The sequence below is a fragment of the Diceros bicornis genome, chromosome 28 (genome assembly GCF_020826845.1).
Source record: "Diceros bicornis minor isolate mBicDic1 chromosome 28, mDicBic1.mat.cur, whole genome shotgun sequence".
NCBI lineage: Eukaryota > Metazoa > Chordata > Mammalia > Perissodactyla > Rhinocerotidae > Diceros > Diceros bicornis.
Genome location: NC_080767.1, coordinates 4818940 through 4841268, shown reverse-complemented (window position 1 = coordinate 4841268; position 22329 = coordinate 4818940). Strand labels below are relative to the sequence as shown.

The following is a 22329-nucleotide window of genomic DNA, read 5'->3' as shown; positions in this document are numbered from 1 at the left end:
TTGTCTCACTTCCTTTTCACATCATTGAATATCATCCATAGTGTCATTTACTTTGTGAATATGATTGGTGAGGAATGTTTCTAATTGTTTTAATGTGTATTTCTTTGATTACTATTGAGGTTGTATAGCTTTTCATATATGTTCATTTGTTCATTAGTCATTTGTATTGCTTTTTAAAAAATTGTCTTTTGCATATTTTTCTCTTCTTTTGGGATATTCCTATTTTCCTATCACTTTGTATGGAAACATTAATCATCTTTCATATTTGCAAAAAATTTCCCAGCTTTTAATTTCTAATGAATTTTTTTCCCCATACAAAAATTTAAAATTATTTTGGGAGCAAATCTATTGATATAGTCCTTTGAGATGTATTTCATTGCTTTCATGTTGAGGAAATCTGTCTCCATTCAGATATTTATCTACATTTTCTTACAGTTTTCTTAATTTTATATTATACTTCCTGAGCTATATGGTATTATTATGTGACCTAATGTGTTTTTGAATAGATTCTCTTGGCCTTATTGTGAAATATCTGAGGTAATTAGAAATACGATGTAATGATAGGTATTTTGAGATTGTTAATTGACACTCTTTTTTTGGCCTTTGTAGTGTCCTTGCCTGCTAAGTTTATTTTGTTTTTATTTGTAAGACACTGTTGTAACAGGAACAAGCAAGCAGAGGAGGGATAAATAAACTTCTGGTGGCCGCTTAAATTTTATATTTGGTCTACAAAGAGTTTTCCTGCTTTAAGAGTTTTTATTTAAGGTTATCATTTCTGTTTTGTGGTGTAAATGGGAATTCTGTTCAGGTAACACACTTCCTTCTTTAACTTAGATCAAGTCTGGAAAGGCCTGTCGAACGTGGCATGGGCAGGACGGTGCAGGGTTTGTAGAGACATGCTGTGTATCACAATGTCTGTGGAAAACTACCCAGGTTAGGCAGGGTCCTAAAGGTGTGTCATCAGTGGAAGCAACCACGAGGACACTGGCAGTTTCAGTGAGCTGGTCACATTTCATGAATGCAAAATGTTAGAATTATATAGCAGGGGGCCTCATCCAGAACAAAATTATCAGTTGTGCAGCACGTGAGATCTACCAGGGTTCCCTAGAGGAAGTCTGTTCCTCATCAAACATGGTGGAAGTTACAAGATGTTCATGTGGTCTGATCAGCGAGAACATTCTCGTGTTTCTTGCGTCTCAGACACTTTAAGGCCCCCTCTCTTTCCCGTGTCCCTTTTCAGCGGCTGCTTTTTCATTGTCCTCCCCAAAGTGAAGGAGCTAGTTGTCTGTGCTTCTCTGTTTCTTAAGCAGTGCTTATACCGTCCTTTATTTATTGCCATGAAGCACTTATATAAGTATAATCGATGTTCACTGGCTTTTCGGGTCATATTTTCCTTTCTTGCCCAGTTCTTAATGATTTGAGCCCTTGTTCTGCTTCACTGCAGTTGACTGGTTCTAGCTGGCTTTCCTCCCCAGGTGTTTCTGGGACGTCCTGGGTGTCTATTCGGTGGTTGCTTGCCCTCCCAGCTAGCCCTTTGACCCAGGGCCTGTTGGTCACTTGCTTTCCTAAATACTGCTGTCCTCACCAGTGTCACTTTGGCTCCAGTTTGGTCCCAGTTCCTGGGCTACTGCATTTAATAAGACCATAGTCAAGTCCCAGGGATTTAACAGGAGGGAGTAATAACACAGAGAACATGAAGCTGGATATGAAATATGATGGCTCTCAGAGCTCCTGGCCCGAGGTTTGCTTTAGAGCTTCTCTCTCCCTGATCCTTGGCCTACCGCTGTAGGCAGGGCAGCCTATCTTCCCTCAGGGATGCCCTTACGCACACCTCTTTCCCCTCTAGAGTCGACTCCCAGCTACTTTCATTTACTGTTGGATGGAATAAAAAGTGGTGCCACTTTTAGGGAGGCAAGTTAGCAACATTTCTCAAAATTGAAAAACAAAAAGGTCAAATCCTTTTGAACCAACAGTTGCACTGTTAGAAATTTACCTTTATGGATATATTTTCAAATGCAAGCCAAACTATATGCACAAGAATATTCATTATATGTTTATAATATCAAAACACTGAGAACAACCTAAATGTAATACATGATTTTAAAAATTAGAGATGGGTCATCACTAACAATGAAATAATAGGCTCTGTTGAAAAGAATAACCTAGATCTGTATGTGGTTAACTTTTTCCTTTGCCTGTGGCTGTCAACTGGATTTTGTAAAACTATAGTATTACAATATGATTTGCCCTGAGATTAAGCTGCTGGAGCAATTTAGAATGAGATTCATAGCAACTAGAATTGCTCCCTAGATGTGCCCTGTTCACCAGAACAGAATGAGCAAGGTGCCTTTAAAATCTGTGCTTCAGGGGCCGGCCCGGTGGCGCAAGCGGTTAAGTGCGCGTGCTCCGCTGCGGCGGCCCGGGGTTCGCTGGTTCGGATCCCGGGCGCGCGCGCGCTCCGCTGCGGCGGCCCGGGGTTCGCTGGTTCGGATCCCGGGCGCGCACTGACGCACTGCTTGGTAAGCCATGCTGTGGCGGCGTCCCATATAAAGTGGAGGAAGATGGGCACCGATGTTAGCCCAGGTCTTCCTCAGCAAAAAAAAAGAGGAGGATTGGCAGATGTTAGCTCAGGGCTGATCTCCTCACAAAAAAAAAAAAAAAATCTCTGCTTCAAAGGGTGTGTGTTAAGGCAGGTCATGCCGCAGAGTCAGCTCTTCCTCGTTTCCCCTGCTCCACAGATTGAATGTGCTCTCATGTGCAGGGCGTGCTTCATTTGCACCCTTGCCTCTCCATTTCTGGCTTGGTGTAGATCTCTTTTTCTGTTTCTGACTCTGCTGATCCTAGGCACTCAGGTTTATTCACTCATCCCTCTTGAACTCCTTCCTGGCTGATGGCTTTTCACCTTGGGTCTGCTTTAGCCCCTTCTCACCTTCACTGCCCTAAGAGCTTTCCCTCTGTCATCTGCACTGCCGTGGTCCAGACCCTGGCCTCTCTCACCTGCACTGTGACAACGGCTGTCTGACCGCTCTGCCATCCCAAAGCTAGCTGTATTATAGGAGCCTTTCAGGGGACTTGGGTTTGGATGTGCTTTTGCTGCCCCTTTCTGGTCTTTAGCCGCTATAGCTGCCAGCTGCTGATAATTAACCTTTCCACTCTGACAGGTAGTAACACTTATGGGTAAAAGTGCTTATGCTGATTGTTTTGCATTAGATCAAGTCTTGTCATGCTTGTAGATACTGCACAGCCTGAATGGTGCTAGGCCAATAGACCTTTGTCCTGTGCAGCTTCATCTTATTAGGTTCTTTTAGCTGGTTTTGTTGGAAGGAGGGAAACTGTTAGGGAGGAGGGTGAGCACAGCTAGCTTTAGGAAATTTTAAAATTCATTTTTTGTCTTGTTGTTCCTCTCTTTCACTACCCACTCTGTTTTTTGCCCCATTTCTCCCTGGGAATTTACCTTTTTGGAAAAAACATTGGAATTACCACTGCTGTGAAATATTTACGTCATTAATTGAACTATTTATTGAGCACTTGCCGTGTGCTAGACCCCTTGTCAGAATCGGTGAGACTTAGTCCTTGACTTCAAGCAGTTCACTGTCTAATAGGCAAAAGAATCAAATAAATACATATTTGCAAGGAAGAATGACTAATGTGATGTTATAACACAGAGTTGTGGCAACTAACTCAGCAGTAGTGGTTGCGTTGGAGTGAGGTTACAGTCTGGAGGTTTGGCAGTGGGTATGATGGCAGCACAGCCCTATTCCTGATAAGATCAACAATAGGAAACTGCCTCTTCATTATAGAGCTCACAGACTTCCAACAGGAAGGCCATTCTCTACCCAGCACCTACTTTGGTAGGGCCCAGAAGTTTGTAGCATTTTTTTTCCTCTGATATTTTTCATCCACGTGCATTGTTCTTTGACATCTGGAAAAATGCTTCTTCATCTGCATCTCTTCAGTCATGCCTTTCAACATCTTAAAATAGGAGGTGCTGGGGCCGGCCCTGTGGTGTAGTGGTTAAGTTTGGTGCATTCCGCTTCGGTGGCCCGGGTTCATGGGTTCAGATCCCAGGTGCAGACCTACACCACTCGTCTGCCACGCTGTGCTGGCGACCCACGTATAAAGTAGAGGAAGACTGGCACAGATGTTAGCTCAGGGCTAATCTTCCTCAGCAAAAAAAAAAAAAAAAAAAGGAGATGCCCTTCCTTCCTTTTTGTGCATTCTCTACCAGCCAGCATTCTCCCATTATGGACGTCAGTGATATACAAATGAAGGAGAAATGGGACCTGCCCTTGAGGAGCTTACAGTTTAATAGAGAGAAACAGACATTTAACCAATACTGTAAGGTGTTATGATAGAAGTGTATAGAGAGACAAGAAAGCCTTAGCCTCATAGTCGCCTCTTGTATAAAGATCCTTCAGATAACCATTGTTTAGATATTCTTTGATTTCTAGAAATGCAAAATTGAGCACAGAACTAAATTTTATATTTACTGTTTGGCAGACTGTTTGGCAGATTAACTATCACTTATGTAAGATTTATGATTATTGTTAGCAGTGTGCTTGAAAATGCATTTCCAGCAGTGGTACTCTTCAAATTAACAAGATTAGGAGAAGTTTTCTAGAATCAGATTGTGAGTTTCAGAATGAGATCTTTCTTATGTATGTCCTAAGATTACAGTTGTTTTTCCTTTCTTTTCTAAGGAAAAGACAGAAAATCTGACAAGAAATCCATAACTACTAAAGAAATTTAATTCCAAGTTCAGTTGGCTAACAAGCAAATTCTACCAAACATTTAAAGTAGGCACAACACCAATCTTACAGAAACTCTTCTAGAAAATAGAAAAAGAGAGAACACTCCCTGATTCATTTTCTGAGGCTAGTATAACTTTTGTAACAAAACTTGACGAGGACATTACGAAACTGGACAGCTAATCTCACGTAAGAACACTATAAATATCCTAAATGAAATATTAGCAAACCAAATCCAACAATATATAAAAAGGGTAATACAAGACATGATTTTATTAGGAATGTAAAATTGGTTTAACATCCAAAAACTAATCAGTGTAATTCAAACATTAACAGAAAAATCATAAGATTATTTCATAAATGCAGAAAAATTTGATAAAATGTCCATTTAGGATAAACTTTTAACAAATTAGAAATAAAAGAGAACCTCCTTAATTTGCTAAAGGGGATCTACACAAAACCTACTGCAGACATCATACTTCATGGTGAAGTGTTGAAAGTTTTCCAGTTTTGGAATAAGACAAAAATGCCTGCTCTCCTTGTATCTGTTTAGCACTGTACTATAGGTCCTAGCCAGTGCACTAAGAGAAGACAGAGGAAAGGAAAATGTATTGGAAAGAAAGAAATTGAATGGTCATTATTTTCTGCCAACAGGATTGTATGTGTAGAAAACTCAAAAGAATTAGGATAAACCATTAGAATCAATAATTATATATAAAACCTATAATAAATCTAAGTACAAAAATGTACAAGACCTCTACAGAAACCTGTGAAGCATTATTGAAAAAATTAATGACTCAGGTAAATAGAAGGATGCATCTTGTTCATTGAAGATTCAGTATTGTAAAGATATCGATACCCCTAATTCATCCCTAGATCCAATGCAGCCCACTAAAAACCTCAGCTGTTATTCCCGTGTATTAGAATGGTAGGACACCACGGGAGACTATCCCAGTGACCAGACACATTTGAAGGAACTTCAGTATTTTCCTATTTGGTAAGCAATGTATTGGTCTATTTTTATTTTAGAAGTGAGGGGACCTAAATGACTTGGGTACCTCAGGAAGAAGTTTTTAGTAGCCATTCAGTTTTCATTTCTGTCATGAAAACCAATTTTAAAGGGCAGTCAGAATTTTTAAAACACTCTGCTACAAGCAACTACTTTTCATTCTTTTTGTGTGTGTGAGGAAGAGTAGCCCTGAGGTAACATCTGTTGCCAATCCTCCTCTTTTTGCTGAGGAAGATTGGCCCTGGGCTAACATCCATGCCCATCTTCCTCTACTTTATATGGGACGCCGCCATGGCATGGCTTGAGAAGTGGTGTGTCAGTCAGAGCCCAGGATCCGAACCCGCGATCCCCAGACCGCCGAAGTGGAGCACGCGAACTTAACTGCTTCGCCACCAGGCGGGCCCTGCAACACTACTTTTCTTACATGTGCTGTGCTGTCCCCCTGCCACATGTGGCTATTTAAACTGATCCTGCTCAGTTCATTAGTTGCACTAGCCCCGTTTCAAGTGCTCAATAGCCACATGTAGCTAGTGGCTCCCTTTTGCATGGTGCAGATGTAGAGCATTTCCATCGTGGCAGAAAGTTTTATTGCATACCTCTCCAACAAGGCTTTCTACCTTTTTGGACAGACACCAAATAAAATTTTAGGTCGACTGGGATTGAGCAGCTGCTCTGGTATAATTTACTGCCTGCCTTGTTGTTAGATGGTCAAAAGTGGCCCACCTTAAAGCCTATCCCACTCATTGGGTGTTTATTAGCAGGATACCAGATTTTCTGGTGAACAAAACAAATTAGAGAAGAAATTGCAGTGCAGATTTCAAACTATCCAACCTTGAGGTGTGGGAGCATAGTTTACATCTAGGCAGACTTCTTGGGTTAGGCTGTAAGAGTAAGAGCCTAGTTAGCTAAGATTTTAATTATTTGAGAAGGGTTCTCAAGGAGTTTGCCTCACAAAGGATTGGCTGAAGCCCAGGAGGATTCACATAAGCTTTAAGGGTTAGGAACCCTGGAGGACTGTAATCGATTTTTGCTGCTGAGATTCAGCACTTGAGGAATCTGACTCTTACGATTGGACATCTCCCACATGGTAATCTCCCTCCTCTTTCCCAATTTTTTTCTCCTTTTCCTCCTCTCATCACATGGCCCATATCCAAGTATAAAGGAAAAGCTGTTTCAGGATGGTCTGTTTTATGTAAGGAAGCTTGTTGCAGCTGAGATTCTGCTGGAAGGTGAATCCACAGCAGTCCGGGTTGGGGGGGTGGGGTTGTGAGGAATTCAGAGGTTAGAAATGGATTACATTGGATGCAGTGCATCTAAAGGTGTGTTTGGGGTTTATGATTCTGTACCATGAAAAAAAAATTAAAATTTGGATGTAATCGTCTCCAAACTGGCTGCTTTGGAAAACTGGCAGAGAGGGCTTTGAGAGAAAAGTCAGCTAGATAGCAGGGCCACCTAAAGGGGGTGTGGGGTGAAGGGATGTGTTTCACAGGAGCCTGTTATCCCATTCTCGCTTCTCTTTGTCCAGGAATTGTAAACGCCTGTGGCGTTACTGCTGGAACTCTGATTCAGCAGTTGCTAAGCACCTGCTGTTGTGTTTCATTCAGGCTGTAGGTTTGGACCTTGGGATTACAGAGGCACAAGAGTCCCAGTGCTCGGTCTGCTATAGGACAAGTGTACACAAGTAATCACCATATAGTGTTATTCATACGTAGAGGTTCAGAGGGTCCTGGAACATTATTTTAGTCTGATTCCTTAATTTTCGACTGGAGGCAGCTCAGGTGCAGAGCGGGAAGGAGACTGGCTTAAGTAATGCCGAAAGAACTAGAACCTGGGTTTTTTGTTGATTGGACCACCCTAAAATATGATCACCGCCCTTGAAGATATCATCTAATTCCTATCTGCTTAAAGCCCACTTCTTCCATAATGTCACCTTGACTGCCGTCCCCTCCGATACCACTTAGCTATCTTTTCCTTGTATTGTGCTTTTATGGAAGGTCTTATTTCCTCTTTTGGATCTTGAACGTGATCAGGACAGGCACCGAGCCGGCTTCATCGTACCTATCTCATTTCCCAGCCTCAGCACAGTCTGAATAGCTGTCAGGTTTAATTAAGCCTTGCAGTCGGACTTGGGTTCGAACCTGCCTGCTCCATTGTGAGACACCTTGGACTAATCACCTCCCTCTCCATAAATAAAAATAACTACCTCTCGGGCCACATGAATACATATTGTATTGTGAATTGAGTGAGGTTAGTTACTCTTTCGTTGCTGAGTTGTGGAGGTGGGAGGCATGGACCAGCAGCAACAATTTAGGGAATTCTACGAATTGGGAGAGCTGCTGCCTGGCTGGGCGCCGGGCGGGGGTGGGGTGGGGGGGGCGGGGCTGCGCAGGGAGCCGCGCGACGCGCTCTGTTGCCGGAACTAGTCCGAGTCGCGCGCCGCGCCGTGCGCAGTGCGGCCCCGCCGCCTCCCCCGCGGGAGGAAACAAAGGGGGCTCGACGCGCGGAGCTGGGCGAAGGGGGAAAGGGGCGGAGCGGCTGACGGTCTCGCGCTCCCGGCTCGCTAGGTTTGTTCTGGCGAGGGGGCGGGGCAGCCCAGAACCGAGAAGTGGGAGGGCTGCGTGCTTGCGCATTCTGCGGCCTGGAGGCGAGGGGCGTCGTCTGCGCGCGCAGCGGCCAGCAGTGCGCCGGCGCGGCGGGGCCGGTCCGCGATCTCCGAGTGGGTGCAGCGGGGCGGGGCTGGGCCCCTCGTGCGGCGGTGCGGGCAGGTGCAGCGGCCCGAGCGGTTAGGGCGTGGTGGCGGAGAGGATGGGGCCCCCGAGGCGTTAGCCGAGTGTCAGCTCTGGGCGTGCAGCCGTTGTTTTTTGGCGCGACCCGTGTGATGGTGCCGGGAGGAAGGAAGCGCCGTGACAGCGCCTTGGTCGGAGGCCGGGTTCCGGGGGTGAGGAGGCCCGGGGACGGCGGATCTGGCCAGCTGGCCGCTGGCTGGGCGAGCGGCCACAATAGGAGGCGTGGGACCAGCGAGGAGCCGCGGGAGCTGCCCCGCAGGGCGGAGCCTCCCTTCGCAGGTACGGGCCGCGGTGGCCGTCGGTTCCCGCGCGAGGGCGGGACGGGCCGAGCCGAGCCGCAGGCCGTCGGGAGCCTCCGGGGCCGCGGCCAGCGACCAGGCGGAGGTGTGGTTGCCGGGTATTCGGCGGGGCGTGGCCTGGCCGCCCGGCGCTCTTTGTTCCCGGGGAGGCTGCGAGGAGGTGCGGGAGCGCCGGCCCGCCGCCGCCTGGCAGATGGCCTCGCCCCCTCGCTCCCGCCCTTCTCGCGGAGGCGCAAGTGAAATGATGTCACCCGGGAGAACGCGGAACCCGGTCGGAAGGGTCCGCTTTCGCGTCCTTCTGCCGCCGCGGGTTCGTGGGCAGGCTGCGTTTTATTTTCAGGGGATGGAAGTTCTTCCTTTCAGGGCTGAAGAATTCGAGAGGTTGGTTTTCAACTGGGAGTTTCTCAAATTATTGAGGGCCAAGAGAGTCAAGTTTTTGTTCCGTGTGTAGGACTTGTAAGGGACCTCGCTTTTTCTTTGTGCTGCAAAAATGGTATAAGCTGTTATTAAGTGAAAGTTGAGTATGCTAATTCTTTCATCATAAATAGAAATGAATAGTCTGTGCATTGCCTTTTTTTCCTTACATGTCCGAAATGTCCGAAAATTAAGTGTATGCAACTTATACACAATCAGTTTATCTTAAAATTGCAAGCCTTTTGGGATCCTGTTTGACCTTGATTGCAGATACTCTTGTTAACACATTTACCACAGAATTCCTTTAAATAGCAAGCATCCCCGGTGTGTAGACTTAAACTTAAAAAAAAAAAATCCATTGGCACAGTTTTTATGAAATCAAAACTTAGTAAGCGTCTAGGGACAGTTGGAATCAAAGTTAAGTTATTGCTGTCTTTGGAGAACACAGTCTAATGAAAGAAATAAGACTTCTTCAAAGTGACAATACAAGAACAAATATAGATGTCAGATCAGTTGCATTGAAGCTGGGACGTGCTTGCAATCAGAAGATGAAATTACTAACTGCATTTTTAGGTGGGAATTGTATCACTTCACATACCCCTTTTTCCAATTCTTGCTGGCTTATAAATTTGTTTGCATAATATATTTCACTTTTTGAGAAACCTATTAAATCTTAAATCATTCATTATATGGGTTAAGTTTTAAGTTGATTTCTGTAATTTTCTGTAAGACTGATTTGTCAAAGATTTGGCAGCCTTTAGAGACTACAGTTAAATAAGTTTTGCCACAAACTTACCCATGTGGGCCTCAGGACCTCATCTGTAAAATATGACAGTTGGATTTAAATCATCTTTGTGGTCCCTCCAGTCCTGAATATCTTCTGTGATTCTAGAAGGTGGTTTGTGTTTCTGTACTTGTTGAGGTTTATATACCCATCTGGTTTTATAGCTACACTGAGTTGGCAAGTATTTACCTGAGTAAATGTTGAGAATTTTCTCTATTAGAGCAACCTGAGTTTTGAGGAAGGGTGGATAAATGATGGCATAGTTAGACGTAACTGAACGTGTTAGCATCATAATGGAGAGTGTAGATCTGTTGTCGCTCTGTTACATCTGCAGACTGTCTCTTTGTGCTCATTTTTTACTTTTTTTCTGCGGTTGTGGATAGGAAGTATGTGAGAAATCCTTAGATAAAAATCTCTGAAATGATTGATCACTGTGGAAAGATTACTGGTCAAGATTATCTTTGTCTTCTACTACAGTCTATTCCATCCTGTTTTCTTTGTGCTGCCCCAGTTTTATTTAGGCCACCACCATTTTGTAATTCATTTTGCTGGAAAAGTAGTTCTTTTTTTTTTTTTATTTTTTCTTTATTTTTATTTTTTGAGGAAGATTGGCCCTGCGCTAACACGTGTTGCCGGTCTTCCTTTTTTTCTCCCCAAAGCCCCAATACATAATTGTGTATCATAGTTGTAGAGTTGTAGCTCTTCAGTGTGGGACGCCACCTCAGCATGGCTTGATGAGCTGTGAGTAGGTCCACGCCCAGGATCAGAACCCGCGGCCGAAGCGGAATGTGTGAACTTAACCGCTGCACCACCAGGCTGGCCCCTGGAAAGGTAGTTCTTGATTAGTCTGTTGTGTAGTGCCTAGGTTTATTTACTAGTTTTCTCTTGTTTTCCTATTAGCCACATCTGTCAGGCATCTGTTCTCACTTCTTTTCTACTTTGGTTAACTCATAGCTTGCTTTATTTTTCTCTGGAGAGAGTGTACAGATGGTAAACACATTTAAACTCTATAGTTCTAGTCTAGTGCATTCATTTACCAAATGTTGAATTCCTAACAAGACATTGTCTGGAGGAGATCAAGCAAATGCTTAAACTCTGTATGGTAAATTAACAAGTCAGAAATTTGAGGAAATAAATGAAGAGGGGCCATGTACAGTCTCATTTTTTCCCCCAACTCTTAAATCTTTTTGTGTTCCTTTTTTAAGGATCTGAACGCCTCTCTGCGTTAGGGTCCTGTTGTCCTCGTTTAGTTCCTGTTGAATTGCCCCTCACTGGACTGAATCTCTTGAGGGCAAGGACTATTTTTTTTCCCCATTGTATTCACAGCATCTAGCACATGGTAGACATATAGTAAATATTTGAATTAATTATAATCTTTAATAAGAATCATAAAGAGCTTGGTCACACTTCATCTTTCCAAATGTATATATTTTTATATGTGGAACATTTTTGTGTTAATTTGGTCTGGTCTTGGTTTAGATAATTTCCAAATCCGTGTAATTCTTAGAGATAAATCTTGAAGAGATACTTCAGAGCAATCCACTAAGAGGTTACTAGCCTAAGTAAAATGATTTTAGACAAACTTCCTTGAGGAGAGAATAATCCTTGTGCAGGCAAATATGGGTTGTAGAAGGGAAGCAAAGGAAAATTTATTAAAAGACTGTAACTCTTATTTTTCCTAACCTTTATGTCCACTATCTCAATACACATAATGGTTAGAGACCTCCTTGGTTGCATGTGCCTCCCTTCCTGCCTCCTTTCCCATTAATTTATGGGGCCTGTAGGATAGGGACAGGATGGTGGAGACTTTCAGCTATTTTCACCAACCCTGGTTCTTCTCTGCTCCCAGAAAGATGTGGGCCCAGTTTGTTGTTTGCCTTAACTCAAGAATGGGAATAATAGTTTATTTTAAAAAATGATTGTCCCAGTGCTGGACAGTAATAATCCTACCCTGGTAGGTAGTAGCAGTCCTTGAATGGTTTAACGGCTGCATAATAGTCCACCAAGCATGTACACCACAGTTTTACTTAGCAAATACTTATTTATTAAACGTTTAAGTTACTTCTAGTTCCCTTTTAAATTGGTGCTCTTACTGTGCTCTGATGAACATATTTGTGCATATGGCTTTTCCTATATTTTGGAGAATAACCTTAGAATTTATCAGATGAATAATTACTGATTCAAACTGTTTTAATAAAATCTACCTTATTACTTTGCGGGAGATTAATATTTGCCATCATGGAAGCCGTGAGAATATTTGGACTCCTTCATTTTTAAGGTACCCAGACTTAGACCTAGAGGAGTAAGGGCCTTGTTCCTGTCAACACTTAGCACCTGGCTCCTCATCTTTTGTTTTGTTTTGTTTTCTCTCCTCTTCTAGTAGGCTTTGATTTGCGTGCTTTTGACCAGTGGTATGCTGCTAGTAACAGTGGACAATTTTTTTTTTCCAGAGAGTAATGTGGCCGTTTTGGAGAAGGCTGTTAGGGCCTTTAAACAATTTATTTTGTAGGAAGTACATTATTTAATACTGGCTTAGAGGTCATGCACCTGCACATCCTCTACCTCACCTTTATGAGAAAAATGTAAATGAATGAAGAAGGAAGCTGTCATCAGAAGTAATTTTGGAGGAAGCAAGTTCTGAGACAAGATCTGGACCTAAGTCTTATGATATTTTAACACAATAACCAATAATAATTACTACACTCTCCAAGACAAAGCTTAAATTGTTGGTTATATTATGGTTACCAAGACAGGAAAAGGCTACATTAAACAAAAGGTGTTCCTGAAATAGTAACGTGTTGTTGGTTAAAAGGTTAAACTGTTTTCTGTAACTTTAGTCTTGTAAAATGGTGCTTTTCTTTGTTATGCTAGGTGAATTAGTCATACTGTTATATGTAAATAAACATTAAAAATGAGAAATGTGGGGAGTTGCAGATTTACTTGGGTCTCAGGGATGTTTCCTTGGCAGGACTTTTTAAATACAGGTTACATCCTTAGGGCAGGCTGAAGTTACTGTATCTTTGTAATGCTCAACAGTTGCCAGGTTAGAGAAAAATAGAATTGTATCAATTTTCAGATATAGTATAACCTCAGTAATTTTAACTGAGGGGGAATTAGGGAAGTAGTGGAACGTTATGTCAGAAACAATTTACAAGCAAAGAAATTTATTTTTGAATACTTAAAATAGCTTTAAATAGGTCTTGTGGAATAGTTACTAGTTACTAATCCAACTAGATTACAAAGAAGAATGTTACCTTTAAAATTTTTAAACTACAGGGTGGTTTAGTGGGTTGAGTATGAACCTTAGAGCCAGAGGGACTTAGCTTCAATGTGTGACTTGAAGCAAGTCAGCTAACCCTGGCTTGCAGTGTGTAGAGATCAGAGAGCCCGGTTCAGTTTCTGGCACGAAGTTAGCTATTACCAGATTGAGGTTTTAAAAACTGCTATATTGCTTAGATAAAAATGTCTTAATTTATATCTTTCATTAAATTAATACAGCTAAAATTCTGGAGAAGAAACTCTTGAGTGTGCTGCAACAACAAGAAATTCTTGAGTGTGCTACAAGAATTTTTATTCTATTATATACATACACATTTTGTTAGTTTTCTATCGTATGTAACAAATTACCACAAATTTAGTAGCTTAAAACACAAATCTATTATCTCACAGTTTCTGTGGATCAGGAGTCCTGGTATGGGTTCGCTGCAGGGCCCTCTGTTCCTTGCTGGAACTGTGACTTCATCAGAGGCCTGATGTCCTCTTCCAAGCTCAGGAAGGTGGTGGAATATGGTTCTTGTGATTGTAGGACTGAGGTCCCCCATTTTCTTGTAGCTCTCAACTGGTGACCACTCTCAGCTCCTACGGGTGCCATTAGGTCTCTGCTGCATGGCCCCCTTCATATGGCCCCCTTCATATGCCTTCTCCCAACATAGCAGCTTATACTGCAGGGTTGACAGAAGAATCTCTTCAGGAAGGGTCAGTTCTTTTAAGAGCTTTCTCTAAGTCAGGCCTACCCCAGATAATCTTCCCTTTGATTAACTTAAATGTGGAATCTTAATTACACCTGAAAATCCCTTCACCTCTGCAAAGGTGTTTGCGTAATTTAGGTCATATAATGCAGTGAAATTTGTGTGAGAGTGAAATCCACCATATTTACAGTGTTACACCCCATAGAGGGATGGATTATACAAGAGATGTACACCAGAGGTGGGAATCTTGGAGGCCACCTTCGAGTTCTGCCTAAAACACACACACACACACACACTGATTGTGATTTTATATTATCCAGTGGTGGGGGCACCTGTTTTTGATAAAACCCATCTATCATTTTGTCCTAGATCTTTATCATCCACAGCGTTTATATATAGGTTTTTCCATTATATTGTTTGTTCTCCCCTTTTATAGACAAATGGCACTTCTGACCAAAGGAATTTATTGTGGGTAGGGGAAGAATATGCTTGAAAATTATTCACTTGTGACCACAGGGGCCAGGGTTTGCCAATTTTTCACTTAGATATGACTGAAATCTAAGTTTTCAAAGGAACAAAGAATTAAGGAGAGGGAATCTGGCCCCTTATTTCTGTTTTCCCAGCCAGCTGCCTGTCCTAGCAGTTTGTAATGGTGCTGCTCATATAGGCTGCTTTCCGCATGACAGTTGAAGGCAGATGGGCTTATTAAAACACTCTTCTGGGGCCGGCCCCGTGGCCTAGTGGTTAAGTTCAGTGTGCTCCACTTCAGTGGCCTGGGTTCACGGGTTTGGATCCCAGGCATGGACCTACACCACTCGTCAGCAGCCATGCTGTGGCAGCATCCCACATAAAAAATAGAGGAAGATTGGCACACATGTTGGCTGAGGGTGAATCTTCCTTGGCAAAAAAAAAAAAAGAACCACTCTTAAAAGGTACTTAGTGTGCCAATTATAAGCTTAAGATTGCAAAAAGGATATGAAACCTACATAAAGGAACAGACTGTTTTGAGAGAGGAGAGAATTGCTTTCAAGTGGTAAAAGAACTCCTTAGATTGAGGGAGCAGTCGATTGAGGGAGCAGTCGATTGAGGGAGCAGTCGGGAATGCGAAATACACTTCTTCCTGTGAAATCATTTCTTACTCTTATCCTCAGATACACTCAAGGCTCCTACCTCTATTCTAATTTTTGCCTGTATTATGGCATTTAAAACATTATCCTACAGTTGGCTGCTTGCATCTGTTTTGTTTGTTTGTCACTAGAATAAGCTCCTTGAAGATAGGATCCATGTTTTATCTTCTTTCCTAACATAACTCTTGACTTGTAGGAGACAGTCAGTAAATACTCCTTGATTTAACAGTTCATACTTAATCACAGTGGTAAAGGATATTAACACATTCGTGTTTGTAGTACGGAGATAATCTTTAGCCCTTGTCCCAAACTGTTTATGTAGCAGTATAAGTTCTAAAGGCACTGCCCTCAAGTGTTTGCTTTTACTCCTAGGAGGGTCTTTGGAAGTAATTTTACTCTTACCAACAGGCACGGTTATCTTTTGACCAGGCTCATAGCAAACCAGAAACAAAAATTTATAAAGTAGCTAAGGAAGGTTATTATAATCGGATTATTAACATGATTAGCATGCCACTTCATGATCTGTCTCTGCTTCCCTCTCCTCTCTGGCTTCTTCCTTACTGACCAGCCATACTGAACATTTTGCAGTTTCCTGACTACGCTGCTGTCTCTTGCCTGTTACCTCCCCATAGCATGCAGTGCCTGTCAGTATCAGAAGGGTGGTACAAAGGGTGTCATAGTGTAGTGATTTGCTTTGGTTTCTTTTTTATAACATACGCTTCTTGAAGATAAGAAACCATGCCTATCTTTTCAATTTAGTGTCTATCACAGAATAGACACTTATATGTATAAGTGAATGAATGAGGCAATGAGACTCTAAAAACAAGACAGCCTTAAAGCACATGGTCTTCAGTGTAGGGACAAGCAGGTCTACAAACCGTAACCCCCAAGGGCAGTTCACACCACAGCACTGTGGAACAAGTGATGCTCTTGATGTCCATATTTAAAAATGCTACAGATTTAGTATATTTACATATGAGTTTAAGGGGATTAACCCACAATCAAGTCGAGCATTTAAAACATGTAGTCCTTTACTTTGGGGCTTATGATCTTGTCCTTTATTCTTAGGAAGGTCGCCAGGTTTGTGGTGAATAGAGCTGAGATCTCCACAGTTAAACTCTTGTTTTTTATAGCTATGATCACTATAGAAGTTTTCCTATGAATGTTCTGAAATCTCTCATCTTCCTTTGCCTGGCCATTTAGAAGGTGAAAGAATAGAATGAGAAAAAGATATTAATCTTAGTCCAGGCAGACACTAATCTTTCTGTATTTAAGATATGTGATTTTACCTCAGATTTTCTTAACACGAAATCTTATCTAGCCTTTAGAATTTCATTATTAATACCAACAGAAAAGATATCAATAGATATTACGTGGGAAACATAGGAAGGACTTTGCATTTTTGAGCAGCACTCTTTTGCCTTTAAAAAAAGTTTTTGTAAGAGAGATCCATTGCCAGGCAGCCTTTGCCATCCTTATATATGTTTTGATGTTTAAGGTTAATTTTTAATTTCTTTCCAGTGTCTGCTAACAAAATCATCACATACCTAGAAAATCCAGACTGTCCTTGATAGGCATGATTCTCCACATTGGTGTGGCTAGCCATGAACTGTCCTTTTCTTCTCCCTCTTTTTCCCAGATATCTCCCGGGGCCAATTCAGCACCTCTACCTGGCCATCCTAACAAGGTGATTTGTGAAAGGGTGAGACTTCAGAGCCTGTTCCCTCTCCTCCCAAGTGATCAGAACGCTACCGTTCAAGAGGATGCTCACTTCAAAGCTTTCTTCCAGGTTCTTATATATTTACCCTTTCACTACATAGGGCTGAAAGTCGCAGATACATTCTAGGTGGTTTCTAGGAAGGCTAGAAATGAAACTCTTAATATCTTCTTCTTATTTTCTATTGTAATTGGGAATAAGTATTCTTCTTAGAGGACTTCTTTTATATAACTTTTTCAGCCAGCTTTTCTGAAGAATGTTTGTCTTCTCTTGAGCTGCTGTTTATTACTTGACCCCTTAATATTCTTGCTTTTTGATCTTTTGGTCTTAGTCACTTGTCCTAGTAGGCCAAGTTCTGTAGGAAAGTTGAAGATAATACAAAATATGTGAAATTATGTAGGAAAGGAAAAATGGAAGCATGTAAGATATTTTTTAAAGCCATTACTGCTTATTTGCTTAGTGCCCAGAGGTTGATAGTAATGCATATTTCAGAGAGAAAACATGGTTACTTGCCTTCTATGACTTTTGATACCTGTGGATAAAATGGGATTAAAAATTTTGTTACATATAAAATGAAAACAAATTGAGGTACAAACCTTCGTTAGTTAACAAGATTACTAAAATGTGCTTACACAAATTATTGGATATAAACTTTTAATCCATTACTTCTAGAGAAGCATGTTTTAGTAATGGAAGTCAGTATTACTGTTACCACAAAGGAACTAAATTACAGAATTGCTTCTGAATGCTAGGGTTGTGGGCCAAGGCGTCTGTTTGTACATGTGTATGTAAACCTGAGGCAGTGAGAGTTTCTAATCAAGGCAGGACTTTGAATAGAGCCAGCTCATTTTTGGTTCATGTGGGAGTGACATGGTCGAGCTTAGGACTATTTCTGAAAGAGAAATGCTTGTGACACCTTAAATTGGAGATGTGGAATTTCTGAGGATAGCTGTGTAGGTGATCCAGGGCTCTTCAGTCTGATATTCCTTCTTGGAATTTGTGCCAGGTTCTCACCTTTGCATGTATTATGTCCTTTTGTTGTTAACTCTCATAATAAACTAGTCAAGGATGGATTTTTCTAGATGAAGAAATAGGCTCAGAAAAGCTACTGAGATGCCCAATTACATATCTGGTTATTGGCAGAGCAGAGACTCAAATTCATTTTTTTGCTAATTTTTGTCTACTATATCATACCACCTTTAGATATCAACGGGTATTTCTGTAAACACAGTGCAGTATATGTTGAGACATAGTTGTCTGTATTGAATTGAATGGCACGTTGACTGCCGTTTTTGATAAGCATTAGTCTGCAATAGCTTGATATTTAGTAGTAAACTAATGCAGCTAAGGAAGACATTGACTTAGTACCTTTACTATTGCCACCAGTAAACAGTTATTTGACACACTCTGTGTTCTCCATACTTCGAGTGTTCAAGCATTAACTCAGTGTTAACTTCAAACTCAGACAGTAGCTGCCAAATGCAATAGATTTAAACGTGTTTTGAAAATAAAAAGGTTAGAGACAATTCCATTTTGTGTGTTGCAGAAAGGTGAAAGATATTATTGTTAAATTTTTGTTTATAACCCTAATTAAACTTAAATCTTACTTTCCTCTAACTTTAGAATAAGGCCCTCAGTGTGCTTGGCTCCCAAGGAAGACTAGAGATTTTCTTTGCCTGCTTACTGCCCTACCGCTCTTCTGCATGAAGCAAAGTAAATCCTTCTCACATCCCCTTTGAGATACTGTCCAATACCTTCAACTAATTCTGATACCAAAATTGGGTGTGATTTCTTAGTTCCAGTTATGCTTTCCATCCTTATACAGTTTAGCTACCATATGAAAAGGAGAACCTACCCAGCCATCTCCTATCCTCGCAAAGTTATTTCCATAATGCATTATGTTTTCTTAATCTTCGCTTTCCCCCAAGTTCCTTCCCTCCCAACTCTTTCTGCTTTTCCTTCCCTTTAGAATAGTCCATTTTAAACAGACTTACCTACCTCTTTCATTTTTTTCTTAAAGCACCCTCTTTACTTCCTTAGCTGAAACTAATCTCTATTCTGAGGATATCATTTGCCCTGCGACCTTCTCTAGGGGTAAAGAAATTGATTTTTCTCACTCCAAGCATGGATTGGGAATATGGCTAATAAGTGGGATGGTTGTAGAGGAGAAGGGAAGTGTTGGTATTCTCCCAGTCCTTACTGGATCCAGGATCCTCCTGGATCTTTGTTTCCAACTACTAGTCATCTTTGAACAAAAATCTTATCCTGGTTTTGAGCTCTTTTTGTCATTCATCTCCACTGTTGATCCATTTTCTCACTGTCCTTGTTTATTATAGACTGTTGCACTTTGCTTCTTTTTTTTTTTAGTTACTTGTTTTATATTGTATTACTCCTAATCAAAATCATTCAAATTCTGCGTGATTTTTAATTTTTAAAATTATGAAATATTTCAAATATGGAAATATTATACTTCAAATATGGAAGTTGTAAAGTATAAAGCAGACACATGTATAATAAAAAAAAAGCACCATCCAACTTAAGAAATCAACCATTACCAATACTTTTGAAGCTTCCATGTGACCTTCATATTATGTCTACCTGCTGTCCTGACCCTGCATCTTGGGAAAGCTCTGCTGAAATTTGTGTTTAGTATCCCTTTGCTTCTCTATATGGTTTTACCACATACAGTATCTCTCAATACTATACTGTTAAGTTTCTGAACTTAATATAAATGGTATCATACTTTGTGTATTTTTGTCATTTTGAGATTCATCCATATTGATGCGTGTGGCTGTGTAGTTGATTGATTTTACTACTTTTTAGTATTCCATTTATATGAATATACTGTAGTTTATTCCCTATCTTCTTGATGGACATTTGTGTAGTTTCTAGTTTTTTACTATTATTACAAGGAGTGCTGCCATTAATATTATTCTGTGTGTTTCCTGGTGTACATTCAGTTGCTATTTTAATGTTTCTGTAAAATGATGGCTTTGTGTATTTATTGCTCAGAAGAGATATAGGCGTAGACATATTTGCATCTCTATAGTAAAAATAAGCCTATATTTAAAATTAGACTCAAAGTGCCTCCTATAGTTGTTATTAAATTTTAAAATTAAGGTATAATTAGCATACAGTAAGATTCACTCTTTTAGTGTACAGGTCTGTGAGTTTTAACAAATGCGTGCAGATGTGGAAACACCACCACAATCAAGATATAAAACAGTTTCATCACCCTCAAAAACTCTGTCTTAGCTCTGCTATCAACCCCTGACAGTTTTAAAATTAGCAGTTTCTGTGTTATCAACCAATTCAATGATTGTGATTGAAGATAGTATGCTTTCATAAAATAGTCAGATACAGGGGCTGGCCCGGTGGCATAGTGGTTAAGTTCATGCACTCTGCTTCAGTGGCCCAGAGTTCACAGGTTCAGATCCCGGGCGCAGACTGGGGCACCACTTGTCAAGCCATGTTGTGGCGGTGTCCCATATAAAGTAGAGGAAGATGGGCACGACATTAGCCCAGGGCCAGTCTTCCTCAGCAAAAAGAGGAGGATGGGCAACAGACGTTAGTTCAGGGCTAATCTTCCTCACACACACAAAAAAAAATCAGATACATTGTGGAGAACTTGAATTTCATGTCCGGCACAACCCTTGATTTCAAGTGTGTGTGTGTACCTTAATGATAGCTATATGATAACTTTATTTTGTAAATTTTAAAGTTAATTAGGTGATTGAAATTTTGACAGTTTATACACCTAGAGAAATATACTAAGTTTCTGAAAGAGAAGACTAAGTACTGTAAAAATATATATTCTTCAGAAAATTTATAGACTTAATAAAAATTTCAGCCAAAATAATCAGAATTTTTAAATTTTAGAACTTTTCAGAGTTATCCTTAAAATTTGTAAGGAAGATAATCAAAGAAAAGACAGGAAAAAACTTTTTCAAAAATTGTTGTAAGAGGAGATATGCCATAATTGATACTAAATCATATTATAAAGAAACAGGGGCCAGCCCAGTGGCATAATGGTTAAGTTCACGTGCTCCACTTTGGCAGCCTGGAGTTCGTGGGTTCAGATCCTGGGCACAGACCAGTGCACTGCTCATCAAGCCATGCGACAGTGGCATCCCATATATAAAGTAGAGGAAGATGGGCACAGATGTTAGCCGAAGGCCAATCTTCCTCAAGCAAAAAGAGGAAGATTGGCAAGAGAACATGCTCAGGGCCAGTCTTCCTCACCAAAAACAGAAAAAAAAAGAAAGAAATAGCTCCATGTGATTGAGCTCCATGTTAGACACAGTGGATGTTTTTGAGCCCTCATCTTACCTGACCTTCCAGTTGAATCATTGCAGCTCGATCCCACGGGCATCTACCACCACACTCCACTCTCCTCTCATCAACTACTCAGCATAAAATATTGGAGTTTCTCAGGATTCAGTATTGGGCCTCCTTTTCACTGTATAAACTGTTTTGGGAAATTTTGTCTGTGTCTGGAGCTTCATTAGTTACCATCTGTCTGTCAACCAAAAACTCCTAAATTTATATTTCTAGTTTCTGAGCTTTAGCTATGTGTAGAACGACTCCACATGGGTATTTCAGAGAGATCCCTTGATTTCAGGTTGTTCTTAATATCTTTTCTGTTTTCATTGGTTTCATGTTTATGCTTCACATTTTTTATTTGAACCATTGTTGGTCTGTGTTTACAGCTTAAAATTATAGTTACGATGCATGATGGCTAAAATCTAGTGCATTTGAAAACATTACAATTATAGAATCAAGATAAATCAGTTTTTGTGAACCAGTGGTGTTTTGTGTAATTAAAAATTAAGAAAACTCTAGGACATAAGGTCACTAGTACATTACTCAAAAATTAGCCGTGCAGGCCCCTTCAAAGTCAGGAAGCCACTGCTGGGCCAGCAGTTATGGCTAATGATGATAACACAATATTTCCACACAATATTGCATCCTGTTCATCATGATGGGATTGCAGTGTTACACCACTAGAGTCTCTTTCCGGTCACTCACTACTCATAAAACTATTGTTTTCTTTGGCCTTTCATGAAAAAAATACAAACTTGGACCGTATCAAAAAGCAAAATTTAGATTTTTGTTTTTTTATATATTTTCTCTCTTTTTTTTTTTTTTTTTTTTTTTGCTGAGGAAGATTTACACTGAGCTAACATCTGTGCCAGTCCTCCTCTATTTTGTATGTGGGTTGCTGCCACAGTATGGTTGACGAGTGTAGGTCTGCACCTGGGATTCAAATCCATGAACCTGGGCCGCAGAAGCGGAATGTGCCAAACTTAACCACTACGCCACAGGGGCGGCCCCCTGATTTTTCTTTTTTAATACATGCTTTTGAAAACAACATTCAAAGCCTCTTTTCTCTCCCATAGCTGCAAGTAAGATAACATCCCAGGAGAATGTACTAACAAGTCTGGATATGAGGTTGGATTTTATTCTAAATCTTTTTT

The 22329-nt window shown here is 40.9% G+C and overlaps 1 protein-coding gene across 10 annotated transcripts in view; it reads left to right on the top strand.

The window, feature by feature from the left end:
• The window catches only part of RNF38 (ring finger protein 38), a 175242-nt gene that overhangs the window by 97420 nt on the left and 55493 nt on the right, over positions 1-22329 (top strand). For 3 of the 10 annotated variants that reach the window (XR_009215858.1, XM_058523525.1, XM_058523527.1), the window contains exon 3: positions 16775-16924. The exons of 1 other annotated variant lie outside the window; for it this stretch is intronic. The gene's annotated coding sequence lies outside the window, so the exon portion shown is untranslated. Of the gene's footprint in view, positions 1-8304; positions 8322-8478; positions 8823-9018; positions 9224-16774; positions 16925-22282; positions 22304-22329 lie in introns of those variants that run through there. 6 more of the 10 variants (XM_058523533.1, XM_058523528.1, XM_058523532.1 and 3 more) reach the window with 6 other exon arrangements.